Source organism: Plecotus auritus (assembly GCF_963455305.1).
Source record: "Plecotus auritus genome assembly, chromosome: 4".
In the NCBI taxonomy this organism is placed as follows: Eukaryota; Metazoa; Chordata; class Mammalia; order Chiroptera; family Vespertilionidae; genus Plecotus; species Plecotus auritus.
This window is the reverse complement of record NC_137775.1, coordinates 136,957,166-136,974,083: the sequence shown is the minus strand read 5'-3', so window position 1 is coordinate 136,974,083 and position 16,918 is coordinate 136,957,166. Positions and strand designations below refer to the sequence as shown.

The 16,918-nt window shown below is 44.9% G+C and overlaps 1 protein-coding gene across 1 annotated transcript in view; it reads right to left on the bottom strand.

The window, feature by feature from the left end:
* Positions 1 to 16,918, bottom strand: part of TMEM178B (transmembrane protein 178B) — a 373,172-nt gene that overhangs the window by 179,392 nt on the left and 176,862 nt on the right. The gene's annotated exons all lie outside the window — the stretch shown is intronic.

Genomic DNA, 16,918 nt, shown 5'->3' with positions numbered 1-16,918 from the left:
GCTGAGCTTTAGGCGTGGTGTTGTTCATCTCTTCTGAGGATTAAATGGGACCATCCCTATATAAGTATTTTTCACACTGCTTGGCACACCAAACTTTAATAAATAGCAGAAACCATGTGGCAAGAATTCTTACACAATTGAGTAGAATTAAGTTGGAATACAGCTCAATACTGTAGTCCCCTCTTATCCACAGTTTCACTTTCTGTGGTTTCAGTTACCCGTAGTCAACAAAGGTCTGAAAATACAAAATGGAAAATTCCAGAAATAAACAAGTCATAAGTTTTAAATTGAGCACCGTTCTGCATGACATGATGAAATCTCTCGAGTCCTGCTCCCTCCCATCCATCACGTGAGTCATCCCTTTGTCCAGCATCTCCGCACTATACACGCTCCCTACCTGTTAGTCACTTAGTAGCCCACTCAGTTATCAGATCAACTCTCACAGTATCCCAGCACTGTGTTGAAGTCACCCTTATTTTACTTAATAGTGGCCCCAAAGCATAAGAATAGTGATGCTGGAGCTTGGAACTTGCCAAAGAGATGCCATAAAGTGCTTCCTTTAAGTGAAAAGGTTAAAGTTCTCCACTTAATAAGAGGTTGCTAAGATCTAAGTGAGAAAAAAAAATCTATCCAAGAAGCTTTAAAGATGAAAAAAGAAATTTATGCTAGTTTTGCTATCATACTTCAAACTGCAAAAATTACGGGCACATTAAGTACTTAGTTAAGATGGAAAAGGCATTAAATTTGTGGGTGGAAGGCGAACAGAAGACATGTTCCAATTGAGGCAACATATTGTGCCAGAAATCATTGAGTCTATAGGAAGACTTCATCAAGGGATCCCCAGAAAGGAATGACATCAAGCCATCTACTGAAAGTAAGGGACCGTTACACCAATTCAGGAAGAGATTTGGACTGAAAAATCTAAAAATCACTGGAGAGGCTATGTTTGCCAACAAAGAAGCTGCTGCCACATTCCTGGCAGAACTGAAGTTGATTAGGGCTCAGTGCCATCTATGGTTTCAGGCATCCACTGGGGGTCTTAGGATGTGTCCCTGAGGATAAGGAGGGGCTTCTGTATGGCAGTTCTTTTTCAACAGGTCAACAACTTTCCATAATCATATTCTGCTCTCCATCCCTCTTTCTTGCCTCTCAGTTTTATTATTTCTTTTCCTCCTTTTTATTCTCATTCTTGGGCATTTCAGATAAGCTCTTTTATACTTAGAGGATCTAACACTAGAAATTTTCCAAAATCAAGATCATTTTGATCAGAGAAAAAAATCTTTCTGTAAAGAAGAAGTATACATTAACCAACCACCATGCAATCTTCCACCCCAGTGACACTAAGAAAGCTGTGTGCTGAGAAGTAGAATGTTAAAGAATGAATGTTGTAGTTACCTCAGGAAGGACACGAGAGATTTCAACAAATGCTTCAGACATTTGTCTTCACAATAAGTCCAAAGGGAAACATAAAAGGGACCCATGCAAAATTAAGAGCAGCTCAGAGTCCACCCTGGGGAAATGGTCCCCCTGGTTGCAGAAGATGGGATGGGAATCTTTAAGGAGAGGGAGACCATAGTTGGGCCTCCCACATCTCTAAGGTATATGTCATAGGGCCAGGCAGGCAGCTGCCAGGATGCACATATCTCTGCTCTGAAATTCACCTTCTGCTTCCCCAATTCAAGAGTCTGATATGATTTTCTCCATTCCCATTGGTCACTCTTACCTTGGGCTACGGCACAGTTGCCGGATCCCTGGAGGCAGGGACAAAGCAATCTCAGGTGGAAGAACTTGGTTCGATTTCAGAGCGAAAGAGCATTTTACAGTATTTTGAGCCAACATCCACCTTTTGCTGATATGCTGAGGCCCAGTGCATTAGGGAAAGAGCTTAATCTGAGCTCAGCTCTTCTCACGTCATTGGGTCTGCCTATGCCCAGGGATCATGACGTCCGCTCAGCCAACTTTATGACCATTTAGTCTCCAAGTTCCTCAATGCCAGAATGGGGACAGGAGTCCCTCCCTCATCAGTTGTAGGAAGCACAAAAAGAGATGGTTTAAATGAAATAATTCATGAACTCTAGTTAGCACGGTGTCTGGCACCATCTAAGCATTTAATGAGTTATACCTACTATTAGAGTTCTCCATTAATACTTCTTTCCTCCTGCGCATTCCCAATGCAGTTGGGAAGGGAGAACGAACAACGAGAACATTTTTAGATTACCTGCTCTCGACCATTCCTGCATTTTCAAGTGTTCATTTATTTAATGGGCTGTGCCTCAATTACAGTGCTCGATGGGTTTGAATTTACATTCACAAGTACGTTTGAATTTCACTAACATTCCTCTCTGGGGAGTCATGCTATGTCAATACCTCGTATCCAAAAAGGCTTAAACTGGTGTCGTAAACGACCATTTGGACTCTGTAACAGAATTGTAAATAGAGTGATAATTAACTGAATTCCCAATTATTCAGAGTTGTCTTCCACACTCAGGAACATGGAATGAAAATAATGACCAAAGGGGGTGAAAAATGAAAGCCCCATCGACTACAGGCAAGTGGCTTAACTCTATGATTTATTCTTCACAGTTGAATATTATCTTTGATTCTTCCCTTTCCCACCTGTGTCTGTTTCTCTCCTTCCCCCATTTCCTCTTCCCCCAAATGATCCTTTAACACTGCTCTTCTTAAGGCCAGGGTTGTGGGCATCTTATAAAACCAAAGGGCACTTTTCAGGCCTGACAACCATTTCTTTCTTTAAGTTCTCCCTTCCCTTGTCACCGGGGGTCCTGCTTTTCTCAGGCCTCTCCATTTCAGTCTAGAGCAGTGGTCGGCAAACTCATTAGTCAACAGAGCCAAATATCAACAGTACAACAATTGAAATTTCTTTTGAGAGCCAAATTTTTTAAACTTAAACTTCCTCTAATGCCACTTCTTCAAAATAGACTCGCCCAGGCCGTGTTATTTTGTGAAAGAGCCACACTCAAGGGGCCAAAGAGCCCCATGTGGCTCGCAAGCCACAGTTTGCCAACCACGGGTCTAGAGTAGTTTTTGCTCTGTTGTATCATCTAAACATCTCTTCTTTCTATCAGTTCTTCATCCCTGGTGCTCTGGCCTATTCAAACGTTTATCACTGCTTACCTGGACTGAAGCATCCATCTTATATAAAAACTGCTGTTTGAAATGTTAACCCTGCTATTTGGCTTCTGTAAATGCTTGCTTGCTTAAATAATAAGGAAAATAAGACTACTTCCACTTTAGAGAGGCCATTAAACCTTCCCCAGACGAAATTATCAGTGCTGGCACCAGGCCAACCCTTTGGTTGAGGTCTCAAGGCCCCAGCACATAGGGGCTCTTTAAGAACTTGCAAAGGGGAGGAGAAACCAAGATGGCGGCATAGGTAAACACCTAAACTGCTGCCTCGCACAACAATTTCAAAACTACAACTAAAAGACAGAACGGACACCATCCAGAACCACAGGAAAGCAGGCTGAGTGAAAATTCTACAACTAGAAGGAAGGAGAAAAGCTCACAGAGAATTGGAGGTACGGCAAGGGGCTTTGTGCGCGCAGAGAGGAAGGGCGGCTGAGAGCTTGGCTGACTTCCTCTGGCGGAAGGGGGAAGGAAGCCTCGGACCGCGAGCTGGGAAAGGCAGAAGTCTGAAGGCGCACACGGGCCAGTGCGCACAAAGGCTGCGGAGGTAGCCATAGGCTTTCCCTAGTGAAAGGGAGTCAGAGGATCCTGACTGAGCCCCAGTTCTGACTGCAGTGAACCCCGGTTCCAGGCGAGCCCCTGGGGACCACGCTCTTGTAGGGGGAGTCTGGACTCTCGGGCGGAGACTCGGGAGCCGGGGAAGGTGGAGGACTGAAAGTGCGCACACGCGCCGCGCCGGTGCGCACAAAGACTGCGGGGGTTGCCACAGGCTTTCCCTAGTGGAGGGGAGTCAGAGGATTCTGACTGCACCGAGCCCCAGTTCTGACTGCAGTGAACCCCAGTTCCAGGCGAGCCCCTGGGGACCCACGCTCTTGTGGGGGGAGTCTGGACTCTCAGGCGGAGACTCGAGCTGGGGAAGGCGGAGGACTGAAAGCGCACATGCGCGCAGGGGCGGGGCTGACAGGAAGCCAAGACTGAGACTCCACCCCATCCAAGCTGAGCACAGAGGCTATTGCAATTTGGCAAGTCTAATCCTATAAGGCTGTCTCCAGCACCGGGCTTCTCCCAGCATAGACACAGCTGATCCTTACAGCCAACTGGCCCGGAGGTCAATTCTTCCCAGTGATACCAACAACAATAAAGACTTAATTACAACAAGGCTGTACACACAGTCCACAAAGGGGTGCACCAAGAGTGTCCACCTCAGGTTAACTGGGGAAGCAGACCCACTGGGCCATATTGGAAACCTAGCACAAATATCTACCTTACCAACTCAGGGATTCAGTGAAAATGCGGGGTCAAAGAATCAGATCACAAACGAAAGAAATGGAGGAAAACAAACGACTGGATATAGAATTCAAAACCACCGTTATAAGACTTTTTAAGAATATCCTAGAAAAGGCCGATAAATATAACGAGACCCTCGAAGATATGAAAAAGGACCAACTAGAAATTAAACATACACTGACTGAAATAAAAAATATTATACAGAGACCCAGAAACAGAATAGAGGAACACAAGAATCAAGTCAAAGAATTGAAATACAAAGAAGCAAAAAACACTCAACCGAAAAAGCAAAAAGCAAAAAAAAAAATCCAAAAAGTTGAAGATAATGTAAGAAGACTCTGGGACAACTTCAAGCGTACCAACATCAGAATTATGGGGGTGCCAGAAGAAGAGAGAGAGCAAGATACTGAAAACCTATTTGAAGAAATAATGACCGAAAACTTCCCCCACCTGGTGAAAGAAATAGACTTACAAGTCCAGGAAGCCCACAGAACCCCAAACAAAAGGAATCCAAAGAGGACCACACCAAGACACATCATAATTAAAATGCCAAGAGCAAAAGACAAAGAGAGAATATTAAAAGCAGCAAGAGAAAAACAGTTAATTACCTACAAGGGAGCACCCATACGACTGTCAGCTGACTTCTCAACAGAAACTATGCAGGCCAGACGGGAGTGGCAAGAAATTTTCAATGTGATGAATAGCAAGAACCTACAACCAAGATTACTCTACCCAGCAAAGCTATCATTCAGAATTGAAGGGCAGATAAAGAGCTTCACAGATAAGAAAAAGCTGAAGGAGTTCATCACCACCAAACCAGTACTATATGAAATGCTGAAAGGTATTCTTAAAGAAGAGGAAGAAGAAAAAAGTAAAGAGAAAAAATTATAAACAACAAATACATATCTATCAACAAGCCAACCTAAAAATCAAGTGAATTAAAAACCTGAGGAGCAGAATAATCTGGTGAATATAATAGAATCAGGGGCATAGAAAGGGAGTGGGCTGATAATTCTCAGGGGGAAAGGGGTATGGGGGGGTTCATGAAGAGAATGGACAAAAATCATACACCTATGGATGAGGACAGTGGGGGGGAGGTAAGGGCAGAAGGTGGGGTGGGAAAGGGGTGGAGGGGAGCTATGGGGGGAAAAAGGAGAAATAATTGTAATAATCTGAATAAAGATTTATTTAAAAAAAAAATAAAAAAATAAACTTGTTTGAAAAAAAAAAAAAAAAAAAAAAAAAAAAAAAAAAAAAAAAGAACTTGCAAAGGGGGCCGGAAACACCCCATATTTGGGAGACAAAGAAGGTAAAAACATATAAATAGGGAAAATTCCTCCATGTTGGGGCCAGAACTTGAGGGACATTTTCCTCTGGACCCGCGCGTAATAAATGTAACTCCTATCTCTCTAAGTATTGCTTGGTTCTTCTCCAGTTTTCTGTAACATTAATGGTTCCCTGAGCCGGGAAACAACTGTGCTTGGCCTTTTGGCCTCCGGTGAATGGGCCAGGTTTGGGGCCCAGGGGAGCTGGATAGGCCTCCAGAAGGCACCGCTCTGCTGATTTAGCAGAATTGAACCAGGGGACTCCGGGCACTCCCAGACCTCAGCCCAGGATCCGGCCAGCATCTGGAGAGAGTGGACAGACACTTTTGGACCTGTCAACAGAATCGGCAAGGTAAGGGCCCCAGTTGATTAGGCCCACTCCAAGTGAGCGGAAGGGGGAGCTTAATCACCTCCCCAGAAGTCAAGGACTTCCTCGGGGACTAGCCGAGACCCTGTTGGGTTAGGAGGAGAATATTTGTTATATCTTTCTATTGTTTAATTTGTTTAAAGATAGGGCAGACCCGCTGTGGTGGAATGCAAAAGTCTCTAGCAGCTGTGAGATTTCTTTTTCTCAGAGTCTTTTACTCTCCGTCAGAGAGGGAATCAGCCCATTTAGCTAATAAAAATGTCTCTCTATGTTTGTATAAGTAAGGGTTTCAGTTTGCTCTGATTTGTGAATTTGCTATATTAAATTGAAATTTTGAAGTTCTAGGGTTAATTTAAAGGTATAAATTTGTGAAATTTCAAACAAATAACTTTTATTTATGGCTTTCTTATCTCTTTTGGTGGTCAGAGACTTCCAGGGGCAGGGCTTACAGCTCTGCAGGGCGGAGAGATTTATAGGCGCTGTCCCTGCCTGTGATATCATAGTCCAACATAAGCCACCTGAGACGGAACTAAGGCTGAAGTTATTATTAACTGTCTATGAACCCCGTTAACCCTGGTTGTGTGTCTTGTGTGGTCTGTTGTCTTTGTGGTTGTGTGTTTTGTTTGACTTGCTGTTTTCAGTTATTTATTAGGATCCTTGTAGAGGACATAACCTGGTCTTTCCCTTCCTCCCTCATCCTGATTCCGATAGCATCTGTAACTGGATTAAAGATCTTTTCTTTCAGAAGGCCCTCCAGGCTTTCAGTTCACAAGAAATCTCCCTACACACCCTTATCCTCATCTGCTATCTTTCCAGGCCGACTAAGAGTCATTTTTCTCCACACATCAGACCCCAGCCTCTGGGAGAGAGGATTACTACAGTGGTAGTCTATAGTTTTCTCCAAAACTCCCACTGTTTCTATTTCTCCCCTCTGTAGGAATTGTCTTCCTCTGACTCACAATTGGAAAGGGAGACAAGCAACTGGACTGGGGGACGGGATGGGGAGGGGGGTGGTCGGAGAAATCAAGAGTGGTAAAGGAGGAGGATTTAAGATCCTCTAGGGCAGTGGTTCTCAACCTTCCTAATGCCGCGACCCTTTAATACAGCTCCTCATGTTGTGGTGACCCCCAACCATAAAATTATTTTCATTGCTACTTCATAACTGTTATTTTGCTACTGTTAATGAATCATAATGTAAATATCTGTGTTTTCCGATGGTCTTAGGCTCTACAGCAGCGGTTCTCAACCTGAGAACCGCTAGCAGGATCACCTAAGACCATCGGAAAACACAGATATTTGCATTACGATTCATTAACAGTAGCAAAATTACAGTTATGAAGTAGCAACGAAAATAATTTTATGGTTGGGGGTCACCACAACATGAGGAACTGTATTAAAGGGTCGCGGCATTAGGAAGGTTGAGAACCACTGCTCTAGGGCAGTGGTCGGCAAATTCATTAGTCAACAGAGCCAAATATCAACAGTACAACAATTAAAATTTCTTTTGAGAGCCAAATTTTTTAAACTTAAACTTCCTCTAATGCCACTTCTTCAAAATAGACTCGCCCAGGCTGTGGTATTTTGTGGAAGAGCCACACTCAAGGAGCCAAAGAGCCGCATGTGGCTCGCGAGCCGCAGTTTGCTGACCACGGCTCTAGGGGCTTAGAGTAAAAATCTATGAGGGAAAACAACTGTTACAGAAAGAAAAAAGTATCCTTAAATGTAAAAAGCCTAAATATACAGGATCTCAGACCATTTGCCTTGTTTCAGGACAGAGTAAATGGTTAATGCAGAAAGGGGCGGGGGGAGGGTGTCGGCAGTTAATTATGAAGCAGGGAGAGATAGGTTTTTGTTGATTTTTACTGGCTGCAGACTGCTCTGCTGGCATAGGGGTCTGGTCCAGGTATCTTATCAGAATTTCACTAGATTCAAGGTCGCAAGTTTTCTGCAAGCATAATTAACCTAGCTGCCCCATTCTATTCTTTTTAACCCTTCCAATACTAAATTAGACCGATACAATATACTTGAAATTACATAAGGAAGAATATAGCAGTTTTTACTAGATACCTGTTCTTAGTTTTATCACTGAAGGTCTAGTTATATTTTCTTGAAAAAAGTACATTTTAAATGTGTTCATAAATATTGATCTAAAAATGCTGACTGTTCACTTTTGGTAATCATTAAAGGATTGAGGTTTCTAAGAATAAAGAATTCTAATACATTAAAAAAACTAAACTCACAGGAGCCAAGTGGAGTAGAAATGGAGCTGAAGTCCGCAGCCGCCCTGGTGATTTAAAACTGGTTGCTAGGCAGACTCAGTCCCCGAGAGCCAGGTGAAAGAAGGGGGGCTGGATGCCTAAGCTGCCTGCAGTGGCCCTGGAAGAAGCCGCAGCAGCAGCAGCAGCGAGAAAAGGAGAAAAGCGGGGGACAGCAGACATTTACCTGACACTAGAGCTGCCCCGCTGCTGCCCAGTGAGCAATGAGCATTTTACAACAAGCAATACAAGACTTAGGCCTTTGGCTTGCTGGCTGCAGCAGTTAAACCAGGAGCCAGTGACTGCTACTAGCCTTCCTGCAGCCCCAGGAATAGAGCAGCGAGCCCGGGATCTGTGAAAGCAGCATATAAGAGCTAGTGGAAGCTCCCTGTTTGCAAATGTACTGAAAGGGCTCAGTACCTGTTGCTGCTGGAAGAGGAGGGGCTGAGATCCCTTTCCAGTGCACTCCCTTGGGAGAGGCCTGGTCGCTGCTCTGCCACAAAGGGGACTGGCGGGAAGACAGGGGGCCTAATACCCAAGCCACTGCCACAGAAGCGCTTTGCAATATGCAAAGCTATTTCTAACTGCAACTCTGGCTGTTTTGGACTGGCAGCGTAAAGTCAAAGGGCAAAGGAAAGGCTGGACCAGGGAGCCTTAAGGACTTTGAGATTCTCTAAGAGAGGAGGAGTCTGACTGAGGACTGGCAGAGACCCTGTTGGGTTGGAAGGACCTAAGGCCACAAGTTAAACTTATAGATTACAGCTTTCTAGGCAGATGTCCAAGCCCAGTTATGTAAGGGTTAAGCTGCCTGTATACAGCAAAACAACTTTCTCCCGTGCCAGAATAAATTTTAGGGAAATTAGACAGGCTGTGTTTGTGGCTAGAAAGAAGAACTGGCCACCATGCACAGCCCTGACAGTGGCCTGCAGAAAACTGTATAATAGACTTAGATGATGCCTGCATCTTCATGGACATGACTCCAGAAAGACAAGGACAATTTTGCTTTGTGTGGGAAGGTCAAGAATAGACTTTAGTCACCTCCCTAAGATATTTGTATAGCCCTACCATGTGTCATGTTTAGTAGCAGAAGATTTAGCTGTCAGAAGTGGCCGCAGTGCCATTGTTACTGTCTTGCAGGCCTGTGTGACCATGCCCATGTCAGGGGTGGCACAAACCTCAACTTTAGGAAACTGGGGAAAGCCTATTTGGAACAGAGGGAAGTGGTGAGTACTAGCCCCCTGTTACAGGAATTACAGACCCCGTAAGGTCCTGTGACATGTGAGACTACAAGTCAAGTAGGGGGAACCCTACTACAAGGACAGCTATAATTGTCTACTTGAATATAGACACATTTTGAATTTCTCCTTGCCATTTGAAGACAGTTATATTACTTTAAAGAGTCCATGACAAGGACTAACAAGGAAAATTAGAAGATCTTAAAGCAGGTCAGTATATTTTTCTTCTTATATAATTCCTCCAAAATTTGGCAATTCTTAATAAATAAATCATGGCAATACATTTCTTTGCATAAATTCAATAAGTCTGGTTTCTAATAGTAGTTTTATTGACCAGGAACTTTGACTGGAGTATCATGTTTTAAAGAGTCCTGTCTGAACTCTGAAGACTTGAAGCCAATAAGAGTGCCATGGAAAAAGCCTGGTACCCTGCTTGAGAGCCCTGAAAATGTCTGGCGCTGGAGCATCAGACCCATGCCCTACCATCACTGGCAGTTGGTCAGAGTAGAAGGGGAGCAATAAGGACGCCTCTGCGTCCCTGCAGAACCCCCACACACTAGCCATGACAAGTAGGAGGGCTACTGAGATGGGCCTTAAAACCTAGGGCATGGGCCCAGGTGGAGTCACTGCAGGTGAGGGATTCACCTAACTCAGCAGATACTGCAGGCAGGCCGGACGGCAGCTGAATGATTTGGCTTCCTGGCCCTATGGGGCACACTGAGATTCAACCATGAAATTCCAGCAAAGGTAGTCAGTTACCATTCTTGTTGTGTTTATGCAAACAATCAGGCCAAATTAAATACAATAGGTAAATTGGTCTTGATTTGGCTCTTTTAATAAACATAGAGGTAATTTTGAGGAGAAAAATTCTATTTCAATAGAGGTTATTAAAACTGAAATGTTTTCTTTCCCTTCCATGGGACCATTTGTTACAGTTTGTCTCTGCCAGGTCACAAGCCCACCTCCTTCTCTGCCCAGGCCTCATCATCCCTCTGACAGACAGCAGGATCTCTTGGCTCTGAGAGAAAACTCCGTCCCTCCTCAGCACAAAGCAGCTACAGAAGAAATTCAACGTCCATTTTCCCTAAAAGAATTCAGAGCCAGGATCCTTGAGGTAATATATTAGGCAGTTAGACAGACATGAGCAGAGGAAGGACGATAGACCAACTAGCGATACCAGATGTAACTAAGTATTTAAGACAAAGGGCATAGCCAAAGAGGTACTCACTCAAAGTCTCAGCCCTTAGAAAAGGCCACTAGCCTATTTGTCCAAAAGACTTGACCCCTTTGCATTTGGGTGACCTACTTGCCTCCAGGCGGTAGCAGCCACAGCTATGCTTATCAAAAAAGCAAATAAGTTAACCCTAGGGCAGGAACTAATCCTAACTGCCCCACATGAGGTTGAGGCTTTACTCCGGAACACACTAGAGTGCTGGATGTCAAACACTCGAGTCACCCAGTTTCAGGCTCTCTGGTAGACAAAAGAAAATCAGTAACAATTTATACTGATAGCAGGTACGCATTTATGATGGCTTACATACATAGTGCTATTTACAAGGTAAGGGGTCTCCACAGAAGCAAGAGGGAACCGGGACACAGATGAAGCTGCCCGGGAGGCTGCCCTAAAACCAGTGGGGCCTCTACAGATTCTCATCTTCCAGACTCTGATCTACCCAATCTAGAAAAGCTGAAATCCATAACCAGTCTTTATTCAAGTTCTTACAGGCTTTACAGTCTACCCAGGAAGCAATCCAGAAGCACATCCGAGACACTCTGCCTGTACCAACTTCTGATCCGGTTCATCCCTTCCACCCTGGTGACTCTGTTTGGGTAAAGAAATTTGCCACCCAAGGACTGACTCCTACCTGGAAAGGACCACCTCCATGGCAGTCAAGGTCGACGGAATCCCAACATGGCTTCATCACACCTGGCTTAAGACAGCCCAGGCAAAATAGAGAGTCCAGGACTTTTCGGACTCTCTAAAGATTACTCCTGGCCCTCATTCCAGGCCCTTATATTATAAGCAGGCCCACTAACTTTATTAGACAGAATATTAAGATTATAGTACTCAGGGGTAAATATAACTCCCTCCCTGTCAATGACTAAGAGTCAATGATTTGACTCACGTACATAAAACCAGTGGGGAATGAAGCATCCATCTTATATAAAAACTGCTGTTTGAAATGTTAACCCTGCTATTTGGCTTCTGTAGATGCTTGCTTGCTTAAATAATAAGGAAAATGAGACTACTCCCACTTCAGAGAGGCATTAAACCTTCCCCAGACAAAATTATCAGTGCTGGCACCAGGCCAACCCTTTGGTTGAGGTCTCAAGGGCCCAGCACATAGGGGCTCTTTAAGAACTTGCAAAGGGGGCTGGAAACACCCCATATTTGGGAGACAAAGAAGGTAAAAACATATAAATATGGAAAATTCCTCCATGTTGGGGCCAGAATTTGAGAGACATTTTCCTCTGGACCCACGCATAATAAATGTAACTCCTATCTCTCTAAGTATTGCTTGGTTCTTCTCCGGTTTTCTGTAACAGGACCACTGCCATAACTCCCAAATAAGTTTCCAGGTCTCCAGGGTCAAACTCCTCTGCCCCCCAACCTCCAGTGGCTCTACTCCACTGGCAAAATGCTCATTCAAAAGAGCAAATCCTATCACATCACTCTCCTTCATTTCTTTTCACCTGCAGAGCACTACCCAGGCAACTCCATGGAGCACACCATTTGGTGATGGATTGGCCCTGGCAGCCATCCCTGCCACATCTCTTACATCTCTCCACGCATTCCACTTGCCTCTGGGCAATGCCATGCCTTTCCCCCTTTGTACAGATGCTGTTCCCTCTGCCTGAAGTGCCTGCCCAACTCTAGGGCTGGCAAACTCGGTCTCCTGGTGAAAGATTCAGGCAGAGTTCTGTCTCCCTCCATGGCACACAGCACTAGGAAGTCACTTTCCCAGGGTTCACTTGCGCTCTGCCTTCAGGGCCCCTGCCTTCCTGAACTGTGGTCCCAGACCCTCACAGGCAGGCAATGCCTGCCGGCCGCTTGCTGCTCAACCTGATGGATGAGTAGAGAAGCGAGGTAAGCATTCCTTTAAAATGATATTTTTAAACACCGGAGAAGGAAAAATCGGCAGCATCTCTGTGTTTGCTCACGAGAGCGGTGTTCTGAGCAGCTTTCGGGAAGAAAAAGAGCCGGTGGGTCTGCGATAGCACCAGAACAAGCTTATCCCCGAGGCGCTATTCAAATTCCACGCAGTGACTTCCTTTTTAATTCGTTTTTTATTCCAGGTGCAGCCCTACAGCTATTTTAAAACTGAGACTTAAAATAAAGTAATACTAAGAGCTGGAGTTATCACAGGCTCCCGCACAACGGAGCTCTTAAACCCCACACCCCCACCCCCCAAGCCCTCCACGCTTCTTCAGGAACCACAATATCCTTCCCGCAGGAGGGTAGAGAAGGAACAAGACAGGGGCTCCCTTGTCAAAGGATTGTGCTTCCCTTTGCAAAAGCATTCTTTCCTAGGTTCACCGTTCATTTTGTTTTGAAAATATTAATAGTCGGCAGGGCAGAGCAGATGCTGGGCAGGGAAACAAAATACCCAGGGATGGAGGCTGCCTCCCTGTGGTCGGCAGCCCCTCCCGGCAGCCCCTGAGCACACATGCTAATACCAGGCCCCCGCCCAGCCCATGAAATTGGCATCTCTGCTGGGGGCAGCGGGGTGGGGCGGATCATTTAAGTGCATGTATTCTGGAAAGGCTCCATGCTAAGGCAAGCTGCCCCAGGAAATGGGGTTTTGTGAGTGGTGCCCAGAGACCCAGCCCTGCCTGGGCCCTACCTGTGTCAGCAACAGCCAGGCCTATTTCTCTAACTCATTTCTCTAAATCACTGGCCAACGCCAGCAGCGAGTCCACAATATTAACGCAGACCCACCAGGGGCCTTCCCCAAGCATGGGACCATGGCCATTTTGTGCTTGCTCATCCCAGGTTCCTTCCCTCGTTCTGGAAATAGCACTGATCCTCCAGTTTGGGAGTTCCTTTCTCCTCACCTCCCGTGCAAAAGTACAGCACACATCTGAAAGGAGAGCCGTGACACCATCTCCTTCACCGGAGTTACAGGTTGGAGGAAGCGCATCTGACTCAGACCAGGCCACTCCGAGCCCTGCCCTGAGGAGGAGCCTGGGAAGATGGGTGGGCAAAGCCCCAGGTGTGCCACCCTTCCGTTCCTCACCCCACCACCCCACCCCTGGCCATGAGAAGTGAGCTGACACTCAGTTGACCAACTTGGGTTTCTGTCACTCTGTTGGACAACCAAAGAGCCCTGTGCATGACACAAGGTCACTGGAGTTCATTTGAGGGTTTTGACCTCCATGATCCCAGAACTGAATCAGCTGAGAACTTGCAAATCCATGGAGGTTTGCAACGGGAAGCCTCCGCCAGTTGCAGAAACGACCATCTAAGAAGTGCAGTGCTCTCTGCTCACAATCGATTCCCCACAGGCACCCCAGTTCTTTCCAGTAGGTTGGGTCACTTCGGTCAGACTCCGGATGCACAGGTGGGGCTGCCTAGCAGCACACTGCACACCTTTCATGCCAGTCCACACCGGCCTCAGAGACCCAGCATCTTCTATCAGCTAGGAGCACGTACCTCTGAACTCAGGTCCTAAACCAGTGGTCGGCAAACTGCGGCTCGCGAGCCACATGCGGCTCTTTGGCCCCTTGAGTGTGGCTCTTCTACAAAATACCACGGCCTGGGCGAGTCTATTTTGAAGAAGTGGCATTAGAAGAAGTTTAAGTTTAAAAAATTTGGCTCTCAAAAGAAATTTCAATCGTTGTACTGTTGATATTTGGCTCTGTTGACTAATGAGTTTGCCGACCACTGCCCTAAACTAAACATTGTCCTGCTGCCTAGGATGAAAGAGGCTGTCTCCCCTCCTATGACTCTCCAGAGCGTTTACTGTGCTTACCACTAGCAATTACTATTTACAATCAGTGACAGCCTTCAAGTCAGAAAGAATTGGACACTGTTTCCCAATTTTTAAAATTTTGCAGGTTCATAAAATCCTCCCATAAAAAAAGACTGTTAACTTACTATTTTGCTAAGTAACAATTGTTTTAGGAATACAATACAATTTATTAACACCATCCTGTCATAAAAGAAAACGCATTCTCTGAGCAAAGAAAAACGAAAAACATCTGAAAGATGAAATCTCAGGATAAACAAATGAGAAGTTTACTATGTTGCCATGGCCTCCGCCTCCTCCTCCTCTCACTCTTTCTACTTGATTTTTCTATTTTGCTTGGGACCAGGGGAAACCACCTCACCGAGCAGTCCCTGTCAGCAGAGAAGCATTTCTAGTCACTCACCTTGTAAGTTCTGTGTTCCAACCAACCCAAGGCAAGGACCCTACCACAGTGAGCAGGTGGCCTCTGGACTTTACCAACAGGATCTTACCTCGGTGAGACCTTTACAGGTCGAAAAATGCTCACACATGCTCTGCTATCCTTGCATTTCACTTCATGGTCACCACATTGTATAGATGAGGAAGTTAAATTAAAGCACTCACCCTGCTCCAATGGTTCTAAAGATATTCCTTATATGGGGCCCACTCCTGCCTCTCTCCAATGTCTACTCTTTGGCTCTTAGTTCAGCCCTTTGGAAACTTCCTTCTGTATAGTTGTTTTAAAATTTCACCTTAAGTCCTTTCTTCTCCAGACTAATGAGACCTTGCTTTGTTTTTGCAAGGATGGCAAGCTTCTGTTTGAATCCCACACTCCACAGTGCCAGTAACATGTAGATAATGTTTGTTGGCGAATGAAAGAATGAACTGTTCTTCATTGCACATGCTTTCGAGAACCTCACTTTCCTGGCCATGTCCCTCAGGGGACATTTGTATTTGCTCTGGCAGCTACTCGTACTGCTGACTCCTATGAGATTGGAGTCAACAGAAATTCTTAGCTATTCCCAATTCTGAACTTCTCAACTGGTATTTTATGCCCACGAATGGGTCTTTTTTTTTTTTTTTTAAGTAGTATATTCACACATCATTTTTATTTATTTTGTGTTTGGTTTCTTATTTTTCAATTACAGTTGACATTCAATATTTTTTAACATTTCAACTCATATTCTTTTTTTCTTTTTCAATTACAGTTGACATTCAATATTATTCTGCATTGGTTTCAGATGTACCGCAGAGTGGTTGGACAATCATATACTTTACAGAGTGATCCTCTGGTATTTCCAGTACCACCTAGCACCATACATAGTTATTGCAATATTATTGACTACATTCCCTCTGCTGTAATTTACATCTCTGTGACTATTCTGTAACTACCAATTTGTACTTCTTAATCCCTTCACTTTTTTCACCCAGTCCCCCAACCCTCCTCCTCTCTGCCAACAGTCAGACTGCAGGACAGCTCCTTTACATTTAGTCCTATTATGTTTCTTATTGTTAAGCTGCAAAGTCAATGTGTCCTACATTTATCTGACTCTTCATATCTTATCTCTCAAATTAGGTGTTAAAGTTCTAGAGATGTTATCTTATAAACTTTATAAGGAATGAGTGCAAGTGTTCAGCATGGTGACAGGCAGATATTTGATAAGTATGTACTGGTTCATTAAGCTCCACTTTTATCCTAATATCCCCCAGGACTCTGATGAATCACATTTAAGTCCCAAGGGTTCCTACCTGTAGATTTCTTCCAACTGTCCCTGCTTACCCATCTGACTCATGCTTGCCCCCTAGAACCTGCTGGGTGCACCCAAAGCAGCCCGCTTACACCCAGACACAACTGCTCTCTATAAATGACCCCCTCAGTCCCCATCACTACCTTCTCCAAACTCACTGCATGCACAGCCCCACCCTCTACATTTCCTCCGCGTTCCCCTAGCACAATGGTCGGCAAACTGCGGCTCGCGAGCCACATGCGGCTCTTTGGCCCCTTGAGTGTGGCTCTTCCACAAAATACCACGTACGGGCGCACACGTACAGTGCGACTGAAACTTCGTGGCCCATGCGCAGAAATCGGTTTTTGGCTCAAAAGAAATTTCAATCGTTGTACTATTGATATTTGGCTCTGTTGACTAATGAGTTTGCCGACCACTGCCCTAGCATCTCTAGTACATTCCCTGCAGGAAAAATACCTGATGCAAACCTTTGAATATTTGTATTAACCAACAAAAAGGAAGAAACTTCATTTACTTTAAAATGGGATCTCTCTACAAAAGGATTTGTCATGGGATTGGGATTTATTTTTATAAAAGACCCCTTTAGTCTATTAAAAGTAGGACTT